The sequence below is a fragment of the Ooceraea biroi genome, chromosome 10 (assembly GCF_003672135.1).
Source record: "Ooceraea biroi isolate clonal line C1 chromosome 10, Obir_v5.4, whole genome shotgun sequence".
NCBI classification, from domain to species: domain Eukaryota; kingdom Metazoa; phylum Arthropoda; class Insecta; order Hymenoptera; family Formicidae; genus Ooceraea; species Ooceraea biroi.
Window position 1 is genome coordinate 5,678,197 of NC_039515.1, and position 25,376 is coordinate 5,703,572.

Sequence of the window (25,376 nt, forward strand, 5' to 3'; positions counted from 1 at the left end):
GGTTTCCGCGCATCTTCCGGCATATTCGGCGCGTAAACCTCGGACGTATTATACACGATTGATTCGAGGTGGGGCCCAACCTGTTTTGGCATCGACCAATTGGTACACTGGTGACATGTTAAATCCAACATTTATTAAAAAAGTGAAAAAGAAAATGACGAATATAAGATAAAAATAACGTCACGCAGGAAGCACAAGCGTGCTTCGCTTCCAGTTTATGAGAAGATCGCAAAAGGGCAGAAAGGAAGGAGGCTTGGAGAAGCCTCGGAGAAGTTTCGATCGCCAGGTTGAAACGCGCATTGGAGGTGCTAAGGAGGTCAAATAGTTGGCGAGAAAAGACGCGAGGCTGGCTGCGCGAAGACGCAGACGAAGATCGAATGAATCACCGTTGATCGTTGCGTTTACGCCTGCGAGGGCGTTCATCACGACGTCCCCATGACGTTCCCGCACATGGAAACCCATGGTTGCACCGCGTGCACGAAGAAAGTTGCCGCGTCCAGCTGTGAAGCATGTAACGCGCCTTGCGAGAGTAAAACGCGCGCGTACGCGGAAAACGCGCCGGCCATTCGCCCCGTGCGTTTTCCTCGTTTATTTTGCATTATAATTATTATTTCATTCCGTTATGCGTTACGCCGCTTATCGAGAAGCAAAAAGTACACGCTAATTATTGTAGCAATCGATAGTTTTTTTTATCGATGTTCAATGAAATAAATTGATGATTTCATTAAATTGCATTAACTTACTTAATATTACGTCATTAAGGGGGTATTCTAGTGTAGCATGTCAGAAAAATCGAATTTTTTTTTGGCATATTTTGCAAATATATGGTATGGAAAATATGTCTGCGAGAAGATTTAACCCGATTCGCAAAATTAACAAAGTAATAGCACCTAATAGAAAATAGTGAAATGATGAATCAACTGATTCACTGGATTGCAATGACTGATTTAAAAAAAAGTTCACTTATTATATAATAAATATACAAAATATTAGGTCGGTTAAACATCGACCTCTGGCGCGCGCTCGGCGGTTGGACCGCGCGGCACACAACAGAGCATTGTGTTAGTATTTTAGGTAGGGTCGGAAGATCGTTATTCTTTGAAGGTCGTACATTTGAATTGGAGCCTTTGTATAGTACAGGTTATATAGTACAATGAATCCCTAAATTCATTGATTTGGACTTTTGCTCCAAAACATCTCCATGCTGGCGCGAAAGTTGTTGAAATAGCAACATTCTTGGCAGTTATAATTTTCAATAAAGGATTTATGCCAATTTTCAAACTTATGAACGTGATGGGAGTTAGTATTGGTCAGCAAGCGGTGATGTACGCAAACTCCCGGAACGAAGCTCGTATCGCCCGCTCGGGGCGGCGCTCCACTAACTTCTCTCGAGATCAGAGAATGAATCGCAGGGAAGAGAGATCAGCTCTGCAGGACTTCTACGAACAAGAGGAATGTCCCCTGTATGGCCCTGGACTAGCCGATTGATCGTAAGTAACATTATCTCTATGTAATCAGTATGAAAAACTTTAAACGTGTTTTTCTCGAAACCATGTTTTTCAAATTGGTTCCCATGATATCTCAAAAACCAGTTAATCAATTGACTCAGGCTTTTGCACACATCTTCAGTATATGTGTGGCTATAGCCCCTACCACAATCAAGTCGAAATATTGTTTTTTGGAATTTCTACAGCTCTTCAATGGTGAAAAAAAATGGCACAAATCGAAACTTAATTTTCTCAATGAAGTCATGTTTTAAATTTTCAACATTTTTTTTTCATTCTGGTACCTGCTATAGCCACACTCATACTAATTAAGAATCTCTTTGATTTTTTTGTTTCAGATGAGCAGAACAACTGAAATCATGGGAACCATGGACCAACTTTTTTTTCATGTTCTTATTTAATATCATGTGCAGCGCTTATTTATAGTTATTGTCTAATACAAAAATTTGGAAACATACACCAAATATGTATGAATAAGCAGGGAAAACCCTGCCTCAAAAAACCTTATACTTTTTTCCAAAAAATTCACCAAAATAGCATACAAATTCCGCTTTTACACTAGAATACCCCCTTAATTAAGTAATCCGGATCGCGTTTAAATGGCGATACAAATATTAGTGATATTTTGGAGAATTTTATTATTTTTTAAAGATTGCCTATAATTAATATACGATACGCTATGTGTGTTGTCATAAGTATGTGTGTAGTTTCATTCATCACCATCTCTCTATATACGCGATCCGGATTACTCAGTTGACCTAATATAAATTATATTTCATTGAGTCGATTAAATAATTGCAACACGGCACTGATTTGCCTTTGTTCCCCATCTTAGGTGTTTTATTATTGATGAAAAAAAACGATTGAAAACTCGAAGTCGTGATTGCAAATGTTTGCGCCGAGGTCGTTTAAATATTTGACGACAAAACACGCGAATTGATACGCGAGAATCTTGATTGTGCGACGAAAGGCCGTCTACGGCAGCCTCGTGTCGGCGCTTATGTCATTTCTCTTTGACATTACTCCTTCCCTCTTACGTAATCGCGCAAGAGTTAGGTAAAACGTAGGCTCACGAAGGTAGAAAATAATTAATCCCGAGGCTCGTGCGCCCCGATTATGCGTGTCCGCGAGCCTTCTGCTTCGCCTCGCGAGGATGGATGAATTTCGGTTTACGTAATTTCGTGCTGGGATCTCCAATGCGCTTTTCATTTCGTTTCACGCACAATACCGGCGATTGGCTTTCACCTCGATCTATCGATGCATCGGGCTGCAACGGTCGATAGCAGAAGATACTCGCGTTCGCTCGAAGAACGAACATTCGCCGTTCGACTCGAACAAAACTGTCGTTGTAGCTAAATTAGCTACGTATTCAGAGACAAGACACGCAAACGGACCACGTGCCTGCATCGATTTCTATGTACATGTACGCACAACTTTTTTGCTCACGCAATCGTTGTCCCATGATGCCCGCAAGATTTTTCGATCATTCACGCGTGTGCGCGAGTGTTGAACTGATCAATTACGAATCGTTGCGTAATTATCACGAGTGTGTCGTAATAAAATATTAGATCCCTGCGCAAACGCGTAAAAATCGTTAACAATGTACGACCGAGGCGAATAATGCCCTCCTCGAGGATAAAACCCGCGCGAGCATTCTTTACGATCCGTTTCGTTCCGAAAGGTTTTCCATCGTTTCCTTCTTATCCTTTTTTTCTTGTCTTTCTTTCTTTCTTTCTTTCTTACGTGTGCAACACGGCCGACTCGTAACAGGTACCGGACAACTCTGCAAAAATCCTACGAAAGATAACAGTTAATACGGGTTACCGTTCTTGGTACACATTTCCTCGACTTCTGTCTCGCTCCTTGAGCCTCTCTCTCTGCCTGTCTGTCTCTCTATCTTTCTTTCGTGCACGTAGTGTTCCAATCTTTTTCTTTCTTTCTTTCTCTTTCTCTTTCCCATTCGGTGTCTCACTTTTCTCCTTACGTAACCGCGTAACTCCGGCGCAAGGATGCGGTTAGACCTTTCGAAGCGTGTCTTTCTCGGTGCCGATGTCACGTAAGACGCACATTAGTCAGTCACGATCTTAATTTCACTCTCTCACGCGGTCAGTCATCGCACACGGCCGCGCACGCACTTTCGGCGGTACTTTGTCCAAGAAGGAACAGGGAACCAACGAAATTGGTCGTTTGACCCTTTGCACATTTTTCTAACTATCGGGCCAATCAAAAAGTGCGGTTCGATTCGTGCATGTGATACAGGCAACAATGTTGATAATCGATGTTTAACCGACCTAATATTTTGTATATTTATTATATAATAAGTGAACTGTTTTTTTAAATCAGTCATTGCAATCCAGTGAATCAGTTGATTCATCATTTCACTATTCGATCGATAAATCGATCATGAATCGATTCACAGACTGATATTACATGAAACATCAAACGGCCAATTTTATTTTCGTCAGTCCGAGGTTTTATGGAAAATGTAACTGCAAGGTCCCTGTAGGATATGCAGAAGGATAACTTCGAGGATTAAATAAATGTACGATCGAAAGTCCAAGGATTTGCGCGTTCATATCCGGGATAAAGAATGAGAATGTACTTTGTGTTTTGACTACGTGATTTGTATTCGCTGGAAATGTAATAAAATGTCTGCCGACACTTTTGTGCGCACTTTCTTTTCTTAAATGTAGGTCGATCGATCCAATCCGTAAAACGCGTTCTTAGGTTACGCTAGTGACGCCCAGTTCTACTGCTTTGCGAAATGATAAGTTTGGCAAGAGTTTCTCTCTCTACTCACCGAATAAATTCTTTTGCTACCGCGTAACCATCTCTTAATTTTAATTTTAGTTTTCGTCACAAAGATATCACATATCCATCTATAACAATCAAAATGACTGAACAAGATTCCCAAACGGCAAAAATGAATTTGTTATAATTGCAAAGGTTTAACGTCGCTCATAAAAATAACTTGGCAGAATGACATTTTTCCACAAATAGAGGAAAGTCCCCGATTATGAGATACCATATCGATTTTGCCGAATGTAAGGAAATCTATAGGCAGAATTTTTAAATGTAATACGTTATCTTGAAGAGAATTTAATAAGCTTTAGGTTGGTCAAATGAAAAATCTAATTTAAATATTATTTTTTCTGAAAATTAAAAAAATTTGAAAAAAGAGCTTTACGCAGGATCGAGAAAGTGTGCTCCTAATATAAGATACCTCGAGAAATCGGTGTTAAAAGTGCAAAATACCTCAGTATTGCAATTAAAAAACTTTATTAGATAGTTTTATAAAAATACTGCTGCTACAGCCTTTGCCAAATCTTCACGATTCCACTGTCGACGCTTCCTCGTTTCTCTAACCTCCATAGTCAGATTCTATAAAAATTAAATACACAAAACTGCGTAATATAAATTCGTATTAACTTTTCTTTAACCTTAAGTAGTATTTTCTTTCTTTTTATTACACTACATAATCCTCATATTCGAGCAATAATGATCTCATATTGAGAGTACCCTGAATATCTCATTATACGAGCCACACGCCTAGCGGTTCCGTGATCATGAAATCTAACCTCTACAATTAAGCAATTCAACAAATCGCGTATTTTCCTGTTACTACGATTCTACTCTATCATTGCATACTGAATTTATTGCCAACCATTTCTTTATTATGTAATAAACAGGGTTTAAAGACTTACCTCAAGTTCCTTTGACATGTTCACAATTTCACAAACTTTTTCTTGCAAAGGCTAAACGCAATAACGAACAATGAATTTTTCACTAAATATATTTTACACCAAGAGTAATAAGTTCATGGTGGAACTAACAGATGGTGCTCACTAGTTTAGCAGAAACCCCATTATCTCATATTAGGAGCATATCTCATAATAGGGGATTCTCCTCTATCCATAGATTTTTAATAAAAACAATTTAGCAAATTTAGCTGTGCCTCTCAATTCTAACCGATGCTCAATCGCCAATTCATTTTCGCGACAAACGTTCGAAGACGCAAGGCCTTTCCTTTGCAGGATGTCGATCATATCGCAAGGCATCTTTAGCTCCAGGCAAGGACTATCTAAAGACACCTGCGTGCACCTGTAACGATCAGGTGCGAGCACGAGTGTTCGTCTTTTCGTTCTTCACGAACTCGTATTTCTCGAGGAGAAACGAAAAGTTCCGTCGAAATCGGACGGTGCAACAGTTTGCAAAGTTTATTTACCGGATTCATGAGCGTCGCGGCTTTTCCTGGCACTGAACTCTCACGATGCCGATCTCTCACGAACCGTTTAACGATTTTTTCATGTCTCTTCTCAGGACGAAGAAGAGGGAAGCCGCGCGAACGGAAATGCCATCCGTCTTCTCTCGTTAATTCTAATTAATATCCTCCATCACGACATAATGACCTCTTTCACCGCAGACTCTGAACTTCGCACGGCTTCGACGGCTTTCCTCTTCTCCGCCTTCTCCTTGAAAATTTCTCACCGCTACTTTGCCAGATGCAGCGGTAGCACTCATACATGCACCGCCATCATCGTTGATTGAGGAAAGAGAATCGTACATTCATCAATATGTAACTCAGTCGTCTATTTCTAGCAATAATTTTAAATTTGTATTACATATTGGGTCATTAAGTATGAAACTTTACAAATAGAACATAAACTTTTGCATTTTTTGGCACATGGACATGATTTATTTTCAATCGAAGTATGCGCCCATGTTATCTACACACTTCTGCCATTTTAGTGGTAGTTGGTCTATGCCTCTACTATAGAAGCCAGGAGTACGGGAATCGATGAAGTCGCGGAGGGCTGTTTCGACTGCCTGTTGAGAATTGAAGAATTTTCCCACCAACAAGTTGTCCAAATTCCGGAAGAAGTGATAGTCGGTAGGTGATAGATCTGGTGAATATGGTGGATGACGGAGAGTTTCCAATTCCAACTCCTGTAGCTTTGCCACGGTCAGTCGTGCGGTGTGCGGTCGAGCATTATCATGCAACAGGATTGGCATTGACCGATTGACCAATTTCGGTTGTTTAATAGCAAGTTGTTGCATCATTTCGTCCAATTGCTTGCAATATACTTCAGCCGTTATCGATGTACCAGGTTTCATAAAGTTGTAGTAGCTAACACCTGACCTGGACCACCAAACAGTCACCATAAGCTTCTTCTGTGTAATGTTGGGTTTCGCGTGATGTCTCGGTGGTTCATCAGCGTTCAACCACTGATGTGAGCGTTTACGATTGTCGTAGAGTATCCACTTTTTATCGCAGGTCACAATTCGATTAAAAAAAGATTCATTTTTGTAACGGGAAAGCAAAGAAAGTGAAGCCTCTAGACGTTGCGCCTGCTGCGCATCGGTCAATTCGTGCGGGACCCATTTGTCCAACTTCTTTATCTTACCAATTGCAGCTAAATGAACAATATGGTGGGTATAGAAACATTGAATATCGATGCCAATTCACGTGTACTTTGAGATGGATCGGACTCTACTACGGCTCTCAAGTGATCATTATCCACCTTCGTCTTTGGTCTTCCACGTGGCTCATTAGCGAGGCTGAAATCTCCATCTCTGAAGTTTTTGAACCAATTGCCCACCGTTGCTTTAGTAGTTGAACCTTCACCAAATACAGCGTTGATATTACGAGCTGTCTCCGACACTGTGGTTCCACGGCGGAACTCATATTCATAAATCACACGAATTTTGGACTTTTCCATAGTTCTATAAAAAAGAATCCACCAATAAAACTAATGAAGATATTTGAACAAACAAATATGACATCTGAAGAGCGAACATACATCTATCACACTAATCTAACCTGATACTGACGTCTGGCGCCAAATTTGAGATAACAAATGTTAAAGATGGCGCTTTTACATTTGTAAAGTTTCATACTTAATGACCCAATAATTATAGAATTTTCTATAATAAATGTGTCACGGCTTACTGTCTGTCCTGATCATTATCGACATTTCGGAGAATTAATAAAGTTAGGCGAAGAAGCTGATAGATTATCGCGTCATTAAAACTTTTGCTCTAATTCGAGATGTTTCGATAATATCAAACGCGTTCGCACTTTCGATGAGGAGAAGAAGGAAGGGGGACAGCAAGCAGGGTTTGCAAGCAAGCAAGTCGTTTGCAGGAGAGAGGAGCGTTGCCGCCGCATGTGCACGTTTGGAGATTGCATTTTATAGTTATGCGCTTACATGAGTGCAATCGCGAAGAGGCGTGATTCCTGCTCATGTATCTGTTTTTCCCCTTTTTTTATTGTTCATATACTTAATAACGTTATTAGCTCCCGGGCACTCGTTAGCGCTGGGAAAAGTTGCGGCCAACGCCGCGTCCTTGTCGCGCGCGAGTCGTTGCCGGACGCGAGATTAATTTCGATTTTTGCAATTCCGGCCGCCTTTCGATATCCTGCCGTTATTTATACTTCTACTGGAATTCCAGGGAAACATTCCGCGCATATCCGACCAATTATCGGCGATTATATCACCGCGAGTTCTCGCTGTGCTGCGCGCGTGATCTGAAAATTCCTCTAGATTAATAATCCTCTATAATGATTCGACACGCGAGAATGACGTAATGTTTCTTTCTCTTTCTTTCTCTCTCTCTCTGGAAACATAAATATATTCCATTATTAAAACTGTCAAACGTAATAATTAAGTGTACACAAACGATAAAATAAATATCAGTTAATTATTGACGCTTCCTTGGCGAAGGGAGAAATCATTTCTCTCGACAGCTACGTTTCACATTTCGTTATACATCGCAGATTTCTAAGCGCGAATCGATAACTCGGAAGGACCGTACCATACGCGGGACTCACGGTGAACAATGGGGTCCTATGGAAATTTTTCTTGTGCGCGCGGCGTGCCGGCACACGCTGCGTCATTAAGAGCGAGATGCACACGGTATCGATAGTTTCAGGAGGAACGAGAGACCGTCTAATTAATATCCCCGCGCCATCCCCCTTCCCGCGCGCCTCACTGTTAAACAATTCTAATTAATGCATAACGACCGAGGGGAAGACAATGGCGTGGCTTCTTCCACGGCGCAACCATGCAACGATTGTTCGTTCGGCGTGGCTCCCTTGCGCCGCGGGAGGGAGGAAGAGGCATATTCTTCGATGTTCATCTCACGCGATACCGATACCTGCCGTGCGGAAACTATCAATCCGACGTTAACGATCGCCCGCTAACGAATCCACGACGGAAGCGGATCACACGCGCTCGCTGCTGTGACTGTCGAAGTGAAGAGAGGAGAGAGACAGATAGAGAGGAGTGAAACAGATGAAAGGAGAAGGAAAAGAGAACAATCGTGCACCCACAGAAAAGATTTCTGGACTTAATGCTATTACTCTTTAATCTATCATAAAATAAGATCGCTATAGCGACAATCATATTTATTATTGAAAAGAAGCATATTTTAATCTTGAATAGAAAATTCGAAAATCTAGATTCAAATAATCTTGGCGCTATCTCATTCATTTTCTCAGAAGGATTTAGATAAAAATTTGTAGCAAGTTCAAAATATTCTTGATTTCAGAATATTGTGAGATCTAAAAGACATCTTATTCTATTCTTGTAAGAGAATTTGTAGAATCTGCACAAAACGGCCAATATTTATGTGTTGCAATCGAAAATCGGAAAAGTGTTTCTGTTATTTACAATGAATAAGTGCAATACTCTACAAGAAATATTAAAAGGTATGGAAATGTCTTATCCCGAATCTTATTTCTCAAGTAAGTATATTGTATATACTTACTTACATTTCCATATCTTTTAATATTTCTTGTAGAGTATTGCACTTATTCATTGTAAATAACAGAATCACTTTCCCGATTTTCGATTGCAACAAATAAATATTGGCCGTTTTATCGGAATAAAGGACGCAGAAGCGCCGAGTCGACGAGCGACTGTGAGAAAATGATGCGTCGACATCGACAAAGCCTACTATAAAGTGGCGCTAATATCAAATTATTCTACATACAAGAATATATAAGCATAAATTTGTACATGTTACTCTTGTCTCAAGACAGTAAGCAATCTTATTTAATTCGAGAGAGAAGAATAGAAATTACTGATTTAAATTAAAAGTTGTTTCATTTTCATATTTTTTATGCTTGTAATACGATTAAATTAGTCAAGAATATTTTTCGTCTTGTTATCAGGAATCCTTTCTGAGGGTGTGCGCCACTGGCTCGCCAAGAGAGCCCGTAATGTTCATTGTAATTCTAAGCGCGTTGCTGGAATGAATAACGGCGCGGAATCGGCGCGGAAGTGGTCGAAATTGAGGCGGATAACGCGCTCATTCGCACGAATGACGCGTGTTCGAATTTCAAGGCAGGTCCACGCTCCTAATTGCCCCGGGTCGTAAGATCGTGCTTGTTAATGGGAGATCGCGCGGGTCGCGGGGGGACCAAATGCGGGAAGCTGGAAGCTCGGACGAGCGGACGGAAACGCCCACGTGGCGAGCGCACGTGCGATCGCGCGCCCGGTCAATCAACGCGCGTTGTTCTTACGGCGCGTTTTTGCGCCGTTTTCCGCGCGGCGTGGCGGGAAAATTTCGCCATCGTCGCACGCCGGCACGCCGTTTCCACGCTATTTCCTGAGAACGGCTCGCGGTTAATGGAGAACGGTCTCTCCCCTGCGTGCCCCGCCCCCCCCCCCCGTCGGCCTCTTTGTGGCAAACGACCGCCGCCGGAATACGCGAAGCAACAACGCGTGCGTATGCCGGTCGCGAGAGAGTCGCGGGAAAAGAGAAGAAAAATGCGAATTATACAATGAAAATTGCGCTACCGCCGTACGCGGCCGCGCGCGCGCGTGTATCCACTGCGTGCACGCCGGCGTTCCTGCGGAACGAATCCGTTCTCCATAAAAGGCGCGTTAACCTTTCGCGTTTCCAAATCGTATTTCCTCGTAATAGATTCTGCCTCGCCGTAAATTCCGCAATTAACATGCAACTGTGCCGGGCAGGGAAGAAGGGAAAGGAAGTCCGCGCGTTTGATAGTATCGTAAAATACTTAATCAGAGAGAGAGAGAGAAGAGAAAAAATAGCGAAAAGGAGGGAAGGACGGGGATAACAATGTGTGCCACGAGAAAAAGGAGAATTCGCCTTGTGCAACGAAATACGATGCACCATGATGATTTAATAAAATAAATAAACAACATCCAAGAATCATTAAGGTCAGGATAAATTTTGCTTTGACGGCTCTCTCTGATCCGAGAGTGTTGTTCTCGATAGTTATGGTGGTCGTTTTACGAGGGAATGAACGGTGAGGAAACAGCATGGAGAACAATAACGAACGCTACGCGAAGGACGCACTCGAAAGGGAGTGCCCCGGAAAGAGCAGCTCGTTATAACGATCCACTTCCGCTGCGATAAATCGCGTCGCGGACCGGCTTCTCGCGAGCGAACGTGCGCGCGTAACGATCGGCTCGTTTCACGAGCGCCTCGTAATTAAAGCAAAATCGAAGGGGATCGATATGGCGGAAAGGGGATCGGGGGTCGAAGTGGTCGCTCGACTTTCACGCGTCTCGTTATATCGGTCGCGTGTTGCACACACGCAACGCACGCATTCGCGTAATTTTTGCGAACCAGTCGCCGCGATAGGTGCGATAAGCGCCAATCGACCCATTAATCAAGCAACCTGTCCAAATATCTGTCTGGCTTCCGCCAGCTGACTTCCGGAAGCTGTTACCGCACAGCGACGCGATATCGTAGCACTATTGACATTCTGACCGAAATAAACCGGAAGCGAGACCTCGCAGGCGTTCAGGATCCCCGAGAAATTTCAGGCTCCAGATTGTCGAAAGAATTTGCAGCCTTGACAAGTTTATTAGATCTTGTCTTTTTTGTTTAATAATTTTCAATATTTTCGCTGTCGCGGATTAACTCCGAATTGCCGACGCGAGCTCGATGATAGTCGCGTATCTCATTGAACAATCGTTCCACGATGACATTACACGGAGATCTCATGTAATCTCATTAGCGTCACTCGCGATCGACCAGCATCTCGAGCGGACTCGCGAGCAATCCGCGAGCGAGGTCGCGCGACAATAGTCCGCTTCATAAGCGGAGATCAGTGACTTTTCTCCGCAAGACGAGGATTAATCATCGCGTTGAACGACGACGACGACAACGAAGTTGCATTTGCACGCGACGTCCCCGACGATGTTATCGTAGAATCGTCTGTTTATCCGAGAGCGTGAATGAATTCTCTCCCTCGACAGAGACGGAGAGAAAGAACGCGTCTCCCCGGCTCGTTCATTTCTCTCCGGCCGCTGAATGGGACGCGGTCCATCGTCGCCGTCGCGCAGCATCCGCGCGTGTCGGAAAAGTCGGCGTCGCTTTATTACAAATCGCCGCCGTCGCCGCCGAGCGAGCTGCAACAAATCAAGCCGGCCGAGCGTCATCAGTTTCGCCGACGAGGCCGATGAAAAAAGGGCAACATTGTTTCGCCCAGCGGTCGATTTGATAAATGATTAGCGAGAGAGAGAGATTTTTCACGCGGAAGCTGGACGTGTGGGCACGCACTCACTTACTATCGCGTTAAATCGCGTTTCATTACGCCGCACAGTGGGCTAAACTCGAAAAAAGCTGGCCAAAAGTAATAACTCGAAAACATGACGGTTTAGAAAAAAATGTTTCAAATAAAAGTTATAGGGTTTTAAATCAGATATTAGATAATAATACTAGTATGACCTTGAATAGCGTTGCCAAGGTCACGCAAAGGTCACCTTGAATTTTTTAAATGGGAACCTCCAGTTTTCATTAGATATTTTTGTAGCTTACCTCAAGAGCTTTTCAGAACACTATAACAAAGTATTTATCCGTTAAATACTTCGAAGTTATGAAGCTTGAAAGTTACAGTCGCTACCGCGCCGCGTCGTACGTTTCGCGGCATTTAAAAATGTCACGGTGATCTGTACATGATCTTGACAACACTATCAAGGTCATACTGGTATTGCTATGTAATGCTTCACTTAAAAACCTACAACTTTCATTTCAAACATTTTTTACCAAAACACCAAATTTTCGAGTTATTACGATATAAAAATTAAAATGAAACATCCTGTATATAACGCAAAGGTGTGCGTTGGTGTGCACAATTCAAACGGAAATACTTAGTTTGAATTCTACACAAGATGATAAAACAAGAATCCCAAACAGCCTTTTACAGCTATTTAAACAAAATGATATTGAACTTTACTTCTTTCTTATATTTTAAGAAACCAAAAACTTAGATTAACACAAATTGATGAACAAACATTTTTAATGGTTATAACTGTTTGGGAAAAGAGTTTCAATTCTATTTATAGAGTAAAAAGCAAAATTACTTGCATCCGCATACAAGAATGTAAGCTATAGCCTATACTCATTCATAATTCGTTTTTCGGAACATTAACGCGTTGCCTCCTATTAATTGTTGATTAATGGGAAGGAAATTTTTCCTACGAAACTCCATTCACATTTTTGAAAATACTGATATCCATGAATCAAAAAAGGTCGAAATGCACAGATTTCCAAGAGTTGAAAAAATTCGACTTTTGGCCAGCTTTTTTCGATTATAGCCCACTGTGCGCCGCGGTGATTCTGATTGATGTTAATTACCAGCTTTCGTGAATCGCGGCGCAATCCTTATTGCCCGATTGCCTCATTAGGAAGATGAAGGGTCCCGTTTGCCGCTTTTGCTGCACTTAACGAGGAACGTGACTGAACAAATATCACGTTGCATTGTTTAAACACATCGTCGACGAAATTTTATTATTGATCAACCTGGCAAATTATTCGCGTCGAATTTGATGCGATTTCGTTATTCAGCAAAACTGATCTTCGGAAATTTGACGCGGAAGTTTTCGTATTTCAATATTCGGAGCGTTTTGCGATCCGAGCACACAACACACACAACGCCTCGCTCGCGCGAGTACGAACGGCCGGGTGCACGCGGCAACCGTAATATCGAGCTCTAGAAAGTGTTACGCAGGATTCGCACGAGCGCAATCGGCATACATGCAACGTGTCACCCTCCCTGCCTGCCCTCCTCATGCGATATCGCTACGATATCGATTCCTTTTTTTCCTCTCCACATTTCCAACATCGTCCTGTCACCTTGCTATCGAATCCTAATCAGCGAATGATTACGTCCCGCTTTACGCAAAAACGGTCGTCGAATTACACGAGATCCGTGCGCAGCAACGAGGCGGAGCTGGCGACCCGCTCGAGAAAGCGCCGATACTCGTCGCCGTCTCGTCGCGCGCGTAATCATCCGTCCAATTTTCAAGTCGTCCGCCTGTCACGCTTCTCTGTAATTATCGCGGAACCGCGATTTATCCCCCGAGGGCGTTTGCCCCCTTCTCACCCTTGCCGGACCACGTCGTTTTAGTTTATTCCTCGTGGACGAGAGCAAATGACACCCGCCGTCGCCGGTGACTGATGATTGCGCGCGGCATTTTTTCCCTCTCCCTTTTGCCTTCGCCGCGCGAAGCGGAAGCGCGTGCCGGAAGTCGCACGCGCTTCACCCGCTCGCGCTGGATATCGACCGTATCGTTCGGAAAAAACGCCAACCTGTCGAACGCGCTCGCGAGCGGGCAGGAGCGCGGAAGATGGATGGGCCTCCCCCCCAACCGTCCCCCGCGGTGCAACTTGAGCTAATTATCTTCGCGGATCTAGATCCACGAGCAACGATTTCACCGCTGAGATATATCGCACTTTCGAGCTCGTGGTGGCTGCTTGACGCGGAAATCTGTGTTGGAGTTTTGCGGGCGCATTATTGTCGCACCGTCGCGATATTCGTTCGTATAGACAGAAAAGCCTTTTTTCCTCTCCATCTCTCTTACTCTTTTCCCATTTTTCTGGAGCACGTGCGTTCCGAGGTTGCCCCGAGGGGCGAGCCCCGTACACTTCGTCCGTTTGCTCTAGATAAGTGTCGTTTGACCTGGATTGACATTGTCTGCTACTCCCTCCGCGGGGAAGACATTCCAACTCGATTGGCCCGGACGCATAATTATGCTAACGAGATCTTATTTGTAGAGGACACGCAGTGTCTCGCGGAAAGGAGGAAGAAGAAGCCGCGGGGGCGTCTCGTTTCTTCTCTGTTAACGCACCTTTTTAACTGTTCAGCTTTTCGTTGAATAATTCAGTTGAGAGCATTGTGCACTTTCTGCTTCATGCACTTTATGCATTCGCAGAGTAGGATTAGTCTCTTCTTTTTTCAACTATTTCTAATTTATTAAATAGTGGATTGTAAGGTTATATGCACACTACATTTGACATGCATTCCGAAAATCAGTTAAAAATTGACAATACGCTTCTGGCGTGGACTGAAGGACCAACAAATGCGATCTCAAGCACCGGTTTTCTCTGCTGGATGAAACAAATGAAGGAGGAGAGTGGAAAGAATACCGAGAAGGGGTTCGTGAAGTCTTGGAGAGAAAGTTTACAAAGGACAAGAATTCGGGTGGTGCTGCTTAGGCTCTCGTCTCGAACGGAGAACGTCCTCATAAATATGTAAGCAGTCGATTGGACCGCCATGTGACCTCCGTTTTTCTCCTCTCTTCCAGTCTCTTTCTCTTTCTCTCCATGTCTCTAACTGTAAAATTTGATTTTTTAAATGCCAGAAGCTGATTCACATAGGCTCATCAGGAAACTCGTTTCTATTCTGCTGCCGCCTCAAGTTTTCCTCGTCGCTAATAGCTTTTTATTTGACGCACTTGAAGCTGAAAATGTGAAGAGCACTCGCAACTCGACAAGCGTTTAACGGAATCCCAGGGATCCCGTTGACCATTTCCTCACGTTTCCAATCGCGACAAGGAGAGTACGTTCAGAAAACTTAAAAGCTTCCTTATTCAAAAGACGCATGTATCACTCTCTTTGAGCGACCAAGAAAGAGAATTAGGATTTACGCTGCAGAAGAAGAACTCTTCATCGTCTCCTTCAGCTTTATCAGCGCACTCCAGCTTGACGAGAACCTGCAAAATGCACGAACGACTCCGCAATGAACCGAGTTCTAAGGTCGAGCGCTAATGCGGATTTGAGAGTGCTTCCCAACATGCGCAATAAATCCGCGAGCAGCGTACAACTCGCCAATCCGCGCAGCTTGACGCTCGCCTTGCGATTAATTGAACCTTGACATTACGAGGCAGACTCTCATTGTCGATGCTGTGACATTCCTAATACACTCTCGCAGCTGTGTACGGAGCGCGACGACGTACGGAACACGCGAACGTTAGAAGACAGATCGATCCTCGCGGATGCAGGCGCGGTTTTCGGGTCCGGTGATGCTCGACGTGGTTCCCTCCGTCTCTACCTTCGTGAACGGAAACAGAGCAACGAATTTTTCTCTACTTCGATGAGGAAGAGGGGCAGGGGAGGAGAGGCTAGGACTAGCTACTATCGCTCACTTCAAGGCATCATGACAGTTAGAAAGTGAACTGACCCGCGACCTTCTCGGCCTTTTACTATCAGGCCTCGATTTTGTAACGGTCCTCTTCGCCGGCGCTTCGCTCACCTTCACTTTCGTTTTCGTTGATCTCGCTTTTTTCACTACCTTCCGTTTCTGCTTCTGGATGAATGACCAGCGGCTCTTATAGCGTGCGCACGAGTGAATTGAATCGCTGAGAGATCCCATGGTCCATGAGAGAGGGGATAATTCTAATTTTCGTGCGTGCTATGCAAATTATTGTTTCATGGAAATGTTACTTATAATATTAGGGGTGTGATTTAGTTTTGAGAGTTTTTTTTGCTCAAAAACGCATGTATTTAAATATGATAATGAATGAATACCTTAATCAAAATATTTTCCTTCCTTTTCTATAACTTTTTCCCATCTTTCTGGCAACAGATGGATTCCACCACGATAAAATCACTCTTCTTTTCAGTCGATCCATTCGTCGACGAATTTTCGCACTTCGAAATTATGAAAGTGTGTATCCTCTAAAGCGTGTTGCATCGACCGGAACAAATAATAATCGCATGGAGAATACGCGGGGTGCGGTAAGACTTCCTATTCGAGCTCTAATAGTGTTTCTTTCACTGATAACGCAACGTGAGGTCGAGCGTTGTCACGAAGAAGAATCACTTTCCGTCGTTTACTCGCAATTGCTGGTCGTTTTTGGTCCAATGCTTGCTTCAACTTGTACAATTGGTGTCGATAACGATCAGCCGTGACAGTCTCATGCGGATTTAACAGCTCATAGTACACTATCCCACCAAATACGGAGCATTACTTTTCAACCGTGAATATTGCGTCTCGGAGTGGATGTTGACGGTTCGCCTGGATCCACCCATGATTTTCTGCGTTTCGGATTATCAAAACAGATCCACTTTTCATCGCCAGTAACAATCCGAGACAAAAGACTCTTCTTTTTTTGCCTGGCGATCAACAAAATGCAAATGTTCAACCGGTTCGCAATGGCACTTTCCGATAATTGATGTCGAACCCATTTCCCTTCTTTCTGAAGTTTTCCCATTTCATGTAAATGTTTGGTAACTGTTGTACGATCAACATTTAATGCTCTGGCAAGAGATGGATTCCACCACGATAAAATGACTCTTCTTTTCAGTCGATCCATTCGTCGACGAATTTTCGCACTTCTTCGAAATTATGAAAGTGTGTATCCTCTACAGCGTCTTGCATCGACCGGAACAAATAATAATCGCATGGAGAATACGCGGGGTGCGGTAAGACTTCCCATTCGAGCTCTAATAGTGCTTGTTTCACTGATAACGCAACGTCAGGTCGAGCGTTGTCACGAAGAAGAATCACTTTCCGTCGTTTACTCGCAATTGCTGGTCGTTTTTGGTCCAATGCTTGCTTCAACTTGTACAATTGGTGTCGATAACGATCAGCCGTGACAGTCTCATGCGGATTTAACAGCTCATAGTACACTATCCCACCAAATACGGAGCATTACTTTTCAACCGTGAATATTGCGTCTCGGAGTGGATGTTGACGGTTCGCCTGGATCCACCCATGATTTTCTGCGTTTCGGATTATCAAAACAGATCCACTTTTCATCACCAGTAACAATCCGAGACAAAAGACTCTTCTTTTTTTGCCTGGCGATCAACGAAATGCAAATGTTCAACCGGTTCGCAATGGCACTTTCCGATAATTCATGTCGAACCCATTTCCCTTCTTTCTGAAGTTTTCCCATTTCATGTAAATGTTTGTAACTGTTGTACGATCAACATTTAATGCTCTGGCAAGAGATGGATTCCACCACGATAAAATGACTCTTCTTTTCAGTCGATCCATTCGTCGACGAATTTTCGCACTTCTTCGAAATTATGAAAGTGTGTATCCTCTACAGCGTCTTGCATCGACCGGAACAAATAATAATCGCATGGAGAATACGCGGGGTGCGGTAAGACTTCCCATTCGAGCTCTAATAGTGCTTGTTTCACTGATAACGCAACGTCAGGTCGAGCGTTGTCACGAAGAAGAATCACTTTCCGTCGTTTACTCGCAATTGGTGGTCGTTTTTGGTCCAATGCTTGCTTCAACTTGTACAATTGGTGTCGATAACGATCAGCCGTGACAGTCTCATGCGGATTTAACAGCTCATAGTACACTATCCCACCAAATACGGAGCATTACTTTTCAACCGTGAATATTGCGTCTCGGAGTGGATGTTGACGGTTCGCCTGGATCCACCCATGATTTTCTGCGTTTCGGATTATCAAAACAGATCCACTTTTCATCACCAGTAACAATCCGAGACAAAAGACTCTTCTTTTTTTGCCTGGCGATCAACGAAATGCAAATGTTCAACCGGTTCGCAATGGCACTTTCCGATAATTCATGTCGAACCCATTTCCCTTCTTTCTGAAGTTTTCCCATTTCATGTAAATGTTTGATAACTGTTGTACGATCAACATTTAATGCTCTGGCAAGAGATGGATTCCACCACGATAAAATGACTCTTCTTTTCAGTCGATCCATTCGTCGACGAATTTTCGCACTTCTTCGAAATTATGAAAGTGTGTATCCTCTACAGCGTCTTGCATCGACCGGAACAAATAATAATCGCATGGAGAATACGCGGGGTGCGGTAAGACTTCCCATTCGAGCTCTAATAGTGCTTGTTTCACTGATAACGCAACGTCAGGTCGAGCGTTGTCACGAAGAAGAATCACTTTCCGTCGTTTACTCGCAATTGGTGGTCGTTTTTGGTCCAATGCTTGCTTCAACTTGTACAATTGGTGTCGATAACGATCAGCCGTGACAGTCTCATGCGGATTTAACAGCTCATAGTACACTATCCCACCAAATACGGAGCATTACTTTTCAACCGTGAATATTGCGTCTCGGAGTGGATGTTGATGGTTCGCCTGGATCCACCCATGATTTTCTGCGTTTCGGATTATCAAAATAGATCCACTTTTCATCCCCAGTAACAATCCGAGACAAAAGACTCTTCTTTTTTTGCCTGGCGATCAACAAAATGCAAATGTTCAACCGGTTCGCAATGGCACTTTCCGATAATTGATGTCGAACCCATTTCCCTTCTTTCTGAATTTTTCCCATTTCATGTAAATGTTTGGTAACTGTTGTACGATCAACATTTAATGCTCTGGCAAGTTCTGAAGTGGATTGTGTTGGATTTTCGTGCAATAATGCTCGCAAATCTGCATTTTCAAGCTTTCTTGGTTGCCCGAGCGTTCTTTGTCCTTCACATCAGTATGACCACTTTTAAAGCGTCTAAACCAGTATTCACACGTCTTAATTGATGGGGCAGAATCACCATAAGTTTCCACAAGAAATCTATAACCCTCAGCCGCAGTTTTCTTTTGATTAAAAAACAAAAGCAACGCATGTCGAAAATGCTGTTTCGGAAGTTGCATTTTTACGATGATATATAAACACGACTGTTATTGCATCTATTGCTATAATGCTACTAAATGTCATGGATAATGTCAACACTGTAAGAAAGAACAGTTATCGGAAACAGCTATTGGAACAAACTGACACTACAGCCATCTGTTGCAAAACCCTCAAAACTAAATCACACTCCTAATACGTTATTTTTTACACATTTACCTAATAAAATCACATATTTTATGTAATATTTATGATTGAAATTTTATTGATTTCACGTAATTCACATTCGTGCTGAGGTGTTTCGTCTACTTCGCTCGCAGAGAGACATGGTGAGCAATACACACGCGGAAATGAAATAATCTTCGGCACGGTATTCATTAACATTTTAATTGGATAAACGATTTCGTCTAGGACGCCTTCGCGCTGATTTCCAATTCTAAGCGACCTCCGAGAGAAACTTCCTGCGCGTATGCGCGCTCGGCAGACTCGCGGAATTTAACGGCGCAATCATTCCTGGTCGTTTTTGTACCATTTTATTTTACATGTCTAAACACAATAACAACAATTTGAAAATAAGATCAATCATCTCGAAACAATCAAATTCAAAAGCACAGAATTATTTAATAAAACGAGCTGTATTTAACCGATTGGTACTTAATTAACTGAATCTCGTCGATCACAATTGATTTAGGATCCGAGGATCGATAATCGTGCTCGACGTTGTATACGAGGAAACACCTGTTTTTGTGGATCGATACACATCGACGCCGTCAGACATAAATTATCGGGGCAGCCCCGCTGGTAGCCGCGGACGTATCGACATAAAAGCGATCTACGTGAGCTCGCGGAAGGTGAAAGGTGCTCTTCTTACGCGATTCCGCAATGCAATCCAACGTGCCCTTTTGGGCTTGAGTAAAATCGTGGTGAGGAGAAGAGGAGGAAGAAGGACGTATTGCGATGCTTCCTCGTCCATGCCACCCTCGACGTGTCCAGATGTAGATACCAAACAATCATCTTTTGCTTCCTGGTGTTTCCGCGATCAGGAAAAATAAGCATTGCGAAATCGAGATCAAGAGAGAGATGAATAATATTCAATGACAAAACGTTAAAGTTGTAAATATATTGGGCTAAATATGGCGTAATATTTTCAGCAGAGTTTAGACGCGCGAGAGTAAGAATACCCGGATGCTCTCCTTTGGACCTAATTACGCGGCATATTAATTAATGAAGCAACGTCGGCTGACATGGACGCGCGGGACGTGCCCGGACAACACCGGGAATTACGGTAATATAAACGCCATGCTGGCGGAAAACCGTACGACAGAGTAGTAGGATGTCTGTACAATTGGCGCGCGCTTGCCGATACGCGCTGGATAATCATTTGAATTTCTTTCGTACTGATCATAGTGATCAGCGTAAAGAATGTTTCCGCGCGCGTAAAAACGCGGCTCGGCAATCGTTGCGAGGGTTCGCGAGGAGGAAACTGGCTCCGAGATGAGCCGCCGGAGAAGATTGAGCAATATTGCAGGCCGATGGAGTAACGCCGTTTGGAGTGACGCTACTGTAACGGTAATATCACAGTAATGGTAGTGACGGTTAGGCTGCAATGATCAGGACTGAAAGTCTTCGCGTACGAGAAAGAAAGGAAGAGAAAGAGAGAGAGAGAGAGGAAGAAAATCGCAATGCATACGCTTGCAAGACCAAAGTCGCAAGCCGCTGCATGTTTATCCGCATGGTTGTCAATGACGAAATTGAACAAGACATAAACGCACGTAGAAACTTTCTCTCTCTCTCTCTCTCTCTCATTCTCTTTTTCTACTGTCATATTAGGGGTGTAATTTAGTTTTGAGGGTTTTTTTGCTCAAAAACGCATGTATTTAAATATGATAATGAATGAATACCTTAATCAAAATATTTTCCTTCCTTTTCTATAACTTTTTCCCATCTTTCTGGCAACAGATGGATTCCACCACGATAAAATGACTCTTCTTTTCAGTCGATCCATTCGTCAACGAATTTTCGCACTTCGAAATTATGAAAGTGTGTATCCTCTAAAGCGTGTTGCATCGACCGGAACAAATAATAATCGCATGGAGAATACGCGGGGTGCGGTAAGACTTCCCATTCGAGCTCTAATAGTGCTTGTTTCACTGATAACGCAACGTCAGGTCGAGCGTTGTCACGAAGAAGAATCACTTTCCGTCGTTTACTCGCAATTGGTGGTCGTTTTTGGTCCAATGCTTGCTTCAACTTGTACAATTGGTGTCGATAACGATCAGCCGTGACAGTCTCATGCGGATTTAACAGCTCATAGTACACTATCCCACCAAATACGGAGCATTACTTTTCAACCGTGAATATTGCGTCTCGGAGTGGATGTTGACGGTTCGCCTGGATCCACCCATGATTTTCTGCGTTTCGGATTATCAAAACAGATCCACTTTTCATCGCCAGTAACAATCCGAGACAAAAGACTCTTCTTTTTTTGCCTGGCGATCAACGAAATGCAAATGTTCAACCGGTTCGCAATGGCACTTTCCGATAATTCATGTCGAACCCATTTCCCTTCTTTCTGAAGTTTTCCCATTTCATGTAAATGTTTGGTAACTGTTGTACGATCAACATTTAATGCTCTGGCAAGAGATGGATTCCACCACGATAAAATGACTCTTCTTTTCAGTCGATCCATTCGTCGACGAATTTTCGCACTTCGAAATTATGAAAGTGTGTATCCTCTAAAGCGTGTTGCATCGACCGGAACAAATAATAATCGCATGGAGAATACGCGGGGTGCGGTAAGACTTCCCATTCGAGCTCTAATAGTGCTTGTTTCACTGATAACGCAACGTCAGGTCGAGCGTTGTCACGAAGAAGAATCACTTTCCGTCGTTTACTCGCAATTGGTGGTCGTTTTTGGTCCAATGCTTGCTTCAACTTGTACAATTGGTGTCGATAACGATCAGCCGTGACAGTCTCATGCGGATTTAACAGCTCATAGTACACTATCCCACCAAATACGGAGCATTACTTTTCAACCGTGAATATTGCGTCTCGGAGTGGATGTTGGCGGTTCGCCTGGATCCACCCATGATTTTCTGCGTTTCGGATTATCAAAACAGATCCACTTTTCATCGCCAGTAACAATCCGAGACAAAAGACTCTTCTTTTTTTGCCTGGCGATCAACGAAATGCAAATGTTCAACCGGTTCGCAATGGCACTTTCCGATAATTGATGTCGAACCCATTTCCCTTCTTTCTGAAGTTTTCCCATTTCATGTAAATGTTTGGTAACTGTTGTACGATCAACATTTAATGCTCTGGCAAGAGATGGATTCCACCACGATAAAATGACTCTTCTTTTCAGTTGATCCATTCGTCGACGAATTTTCGCACTTCGAAATTATGAAAGTGTGTATCCTCTAAAGCGTGTTGCATCGACCTGAACAAATAATAATCGCATGGAGAATACGCGGGGTGCAGTAAGACTTCCCATTCGAGCTCTAATAGTGCTTGTTTCACTGATAACGCAACGTCAGGTCGAGCGTTGTCACGAAGAAGAATCACTTTCCGTCGTTTACTCGCAATTGGTGGTCGTTTTTGGTCCAATGCTTGCTTCAACTTGTACAATTGGTGTCGATAACGATCAGCCGTGACAGTCTCATGCGGATTTAACAGCTCATAGTACACTATCCCACCAAATACGGAGCATTACTTTTCAACCGTGAATATTGCGTCTCGGAGTGGATGTTGACGGTTCGCCTGGATCCACCCATGATTTTCTGCGTTTCGGATTATCAAAACAGATCCACTTTTCATCGCCAGTAACAATCCGAGACAAAAGACTCTTCTTTTTTTGCCTGGCGATCAACGAAATGCAAATGTTCAACCGGTTCGCAATGGCACTTTCCGATAATTCATGTCGAACCCATTTCCCTTCTTTCTGAAGTTTTCCCATTTCATGTAAATGTTTGGTAACTGTTGTACGATCAACATTTAATGCTCTGGCAAGAGATGGATTCCACCACGATAAAATGACTCTTCTTTTCAGTCGATCCATTCGTCGACGAATTTTCGCACTTCTTCGAAATTATGAAAGTGTGTATCCTCTACAGCGTCTTGCATCGACCGGAACAAATAATAATCGCATGGAGAATACGCGGGGTGCAGTAAGACTTCCCATTCGAGCTCTAATAGTGCTTGTTTCACTGATAACGCAACGTCAGGTCGAGCGTTGTCACGAAGAAGAATCACTTTCCGTCGTTTACTCGCAATTGCTGGTCGTTTTTGGTCCAATGCTTGCTTCAACTTGTACAATTGGTGTCGATAACGATCAGCCGTGACAGTCTCATGCGGATTTAACAGCTCATAGTACACTATCCCACCAAATACGGAGCATTACTTTTCAACCGTGAATATTGCGTCTCGGAGTGGATGTTGGCGATTCGCCTGGATCCACCCATGATTTTCTGCGTTTCGGATTATCAAAATAGATCCAATTTTCATCGCCAGTAACAATCCGAGACAAAAGACTCTTCTTTTTTTGCCTGGCGATCAACGAAATGCAAATGTTCAACCGGTTCGCAATGGCACTTTCCGATAATTGATGTCGAACCCATTTCCCTTCTTTCTGAAGTTTTCCCATTTCATGTAAATGTTTGGTAACTGTTGTACGATCAACATTTAATGCTCTGGCAAGAGATGGATTCCACCACGATAAAATGACTCTTCTTTTCAGTTGATCCATTCGTCGACGAATTTTCGCACTTCGAAATTATGAAAGTGTGTATCCTCTAAAGCGTGTTGCATCGACCTGAACAAATAATAATCGCATGGAGAATACGCGGGGTGCAGTAAGACTTCCCATTCGAGCTCTAATAGTGCTTGTTTCACTGATAACGCAACGTCAGGTCGAGCGTTGTCACGAAGAAGAATCACTTTCCGTCGTTTACTCGCAATTGGTGGTCGTTTTTGGTCCAATGCTTGCTTCAACTTGTACAATTGGTGTCGATAACGATCAGCCGTGACAGTCTCATGCGGATTTAACAGCTCATAGTACACTATCCCACCAAATACGGAGCATTACTTTTCAACCGTGAATATTGCGTCTCGGAGTGGATGTTGACGGTTCGCCTGGATCCACCCATGATTTTCTGCGTTTCGGATTATCAAAACAGATCCACTTTTCATCGCCAGTAACAATCCGAGACAAAAGACTCTTCTTTGTTTGCCTGGCGATCAACGAAATGCAAATGTTCAACCGGTTCGCAATGGCACTTTCCGATAATTGATGTCGAACCCATTTCCCTTCTTTCTGAATTTTTCCCATTTCATGTAAATGTTTGGTAACTGTTGTACGATCAACATTTAATGCTCTGGCAAGTTCTGAAGTGGATTGTGTTGGATTTTCGTGCAATAATGCTTGCAAATCTGCATTTTCAAGCTTTCTTGGTTGTCCCGAGCGTTCTTTGTCCTTCACATCAGTATGACCACTTTTAAAGCGTCTAAACCAGTATTCACACGTCTTAATTGATGGGGCAGAATCACCATAAGTTTCCACAAAAATTCTATAACCGTCAGCCGCAGTTTTCTTTTGATTAAAAAACAAAAGCAACGCATGTCGAAAATGCTGTTTCGGAAGTTGCATTTTTACGATGATATATAAACACGACTGTTATTGCATCTATTGCTATAATGCTACTAAATGTCATGGATAATGTCAACACTGTAAGAAAGAACAGTTATCGGAAACAGCTATTGGAACAAACTGACACTACAGCCATCTGTTGCAAAACCCTCAAAACTAAATCACACTCCTAATATATTGGAATAAAAATTCCAATAGAAACTCTCGTCTTATTACCGAGTTTTGAGAGAGAAATAGTTCTTTGCCAGCAAGCCGCCTTCCCTCTACAAGAGCATCAGTGTGTTAAATGTTAGTTGAAATGCTAGTTGACTGCGAGAAGCCAAAACGCGTTTTCATCCCGTTCTAAACATAGAACATAAAGCCGCGAAGAAACGGGGTAGAGATTCATGGCAGCCTT

The 25,376-nt window shown here is 43.1% G+C and overlaps 1 protein-coding gene and 1 pseudogene across 1 annotated transcript in view; one reads left to right on the forward strand and one right to left on the reverse strand.

The window, feature by feature from the left end:
* LOC105282702 (serine-rich adhesin for platelets) overlaps positions 1 to 25,376 on the forward strand; it is a 79,944-nt gene that overhangs the window by 31,980 nt on the left and 22,588 nt on the right.
* Positions 6,207 to 7,225, reverse strand: LOC113562713 (annotated as a pseudogene).